Source organism: Oryctolagus cuniculus, chromosome 11 (assembly GCF_051225735.1).
Source record: "Oryctolagus cuniculus isolate XC-2025 breed Fujian yellow rabbit chromosome 11, ASM5122573v1, whole genome shotgun sequence".
Classification (NCBI taxonomy): Eukaryota; Metazoa; Chordata; class Mammalia; order Lagomorpha; family Leporidae; genus Oryctolagus; species Oryctolagus cuniculus.
In genome coordinates, this window is record NC_142877.1 from 43,257,308 (window position 1) to 43,259,143 (window position 1,836).

The window sequence follows — 1,836 nt, forward strand, 5'->3', positions numbered from 1 at the left end:
AAAGTGATCTCTGTTAAATATAAGAGTGGGAATAAGAGAGGGAGGGGATGTACAATTTGGGACATGCTCAAGCTGATTTGCCACAAGTGGTGGAGTTAGAAATATGCCAGGGGATTCCAATACAGTCCCATCAAGGTTGCATGTACCAATGCCATCTCACTAGTCCAAGTGATCAATTTCTTTTTTTTAAAGATTTATTTTATTTATTTGAAAGAGTTACAGAGAGAGGTAGGGCTGACAGAGGGGTCTAGGTTCCCTCAGACCTTCTGATTCCACTTTTTTTTTTTTTAAGATTTATTTATTTATTTATTTGACAGGTAGAGTTACAGACTATGAGAGAGAGAGAGAAACAGAGAGAAAGGTCTTCCAACCAATGGTTCACCCCCCGAATGCCCGCAATGGCCAGAATTGCACAGATCCGAAGCCAGGAGCCAGGTGCTTCCTCCCGGTCTCCCATGCGGGTGCAGGGGCCCAAGAACTTGGGCCATCTTCCACTGCCCTCCAGGGTCACTGCAGAGAGCCGGACTGGAAGAGGAGTAACTGGGACTAGAACCCCGTGCCCATATGGGGTGCCAGCGCCGCAGGTGGAGGATTAACATAGTGCGCCACAGCGCCGGCCCCCTGGGTCCACATTCTTAGCAAATTGCTTCCATCCTTGGGGGTCACAGGATGGTTGCTGAAACCCACACATTCCTGGGTGGAAGGAGGGAGTAGAGTAACATGAAGTGACACGTTTACTACATGCTATCTCTTTTTTTTTCCCCCCTTTTTACAAAATTTTATTTGTAAATGTACAACAGGCTCCAAGTTAACACTTAACTCTTAACACTTCATTCTAACTACGGGTGGCATAAGATGTTACGGCCGGGAATCGAGATGTTTAGCTAGGAATGCAATCAAGGGCGTCATCACTTCAGGCACAAGGAACAGCTTACTTTTTGCCAGATTTCTTAATTCCACCTGTGGCCAGGGGGCCCTTCCCTGCCGCCTTCGCTTTTAGCTCCTTGAGTTTCTTCTGCTCCTCTTTCTGTTTTTGCTTGAAAGCCTTATCTTCCTCATCCATCTCCTTGGCCTGCTTCTTGAGCTGTTTCAGGGGCTTCTTCTTGCCACCTTCCCGGCCGGACATGGCGCCTGCCGCCCCTTCCCCAGACCCTGCCACCGGAAAACCTACATGCTATCTCTTAATAAGCATTCTTTGAGGGGCCGGCACGGTGGTGTAGTAGGAAAAGCTGCTGCCTGCTGTGCCGGCATCTCTTATGGGTACCGGTTTGAGTTCCAGCTAGTTCACTTCCGATCCAGCTCTCTGCTATGGCCTGGGAAAGCAGCAGAGGATGGCCCAAGACCTTGGCTCCCTGCACCCATGTGGGAGACCTGGAAGAAGCTCCTGGCTTCTGATAGGCCCAGCTCTGGCCATTGCGGCCATTTGAGGAATGAACCAGCAGATGGAAGACCTCTCTCTCTGCGTCTGCTTCTCTGTAACTCTGCCTTTCAAATAAATAAATAAATGTTATTTTTTTAAAAAAAGCATTCTGGAGTCCCACCTGGCAACCTCCCCTTACATCTCATTAGTCACCCTGAAATCCAAGGGAGTGGCGGCAGTGCCCTAGCTCAACCAGAATTTGTCAGCCTTTGGTTACTACAGTGACATACCTGAGACAAGCTTCCGGTGAAAGAAAAAGATTTGCTGGGGTGTAATGGTTCTGGAGGTCCACATGCAGATGCCATGAAGGTATCCTATTTTTTTTAATAGACGTATTTATTATTCAAATAAGTAATTATTTGAAAGGCACAGTTAAGAGGGAGGGGGGAGAGACATAACGACAGAGAGACAGAGTG

At 47.9% G+C, this 1,836-nt stretch overlaps 1 pseudogene across 1 annotated transcript; it reads right to left on the bottom strand.

Moving 5' to 3' along the window:
* Positions 1-751: 751 nt before the first annotated feature.
* LOC127490989 (translation machinery-associated protein 7 pseudogene) lies at positions 752-1,174 on the bottom strand (annotated as a pseudogene). The gene has a single exon (XR_016216687.1). The product of XR_016216687.1 is annotated as a translation machinery-associated protein 7 pseudogene (transcript).
* Between the last annotated feature and the right edge of the window lie 662 nt (positions 1,175-1,836).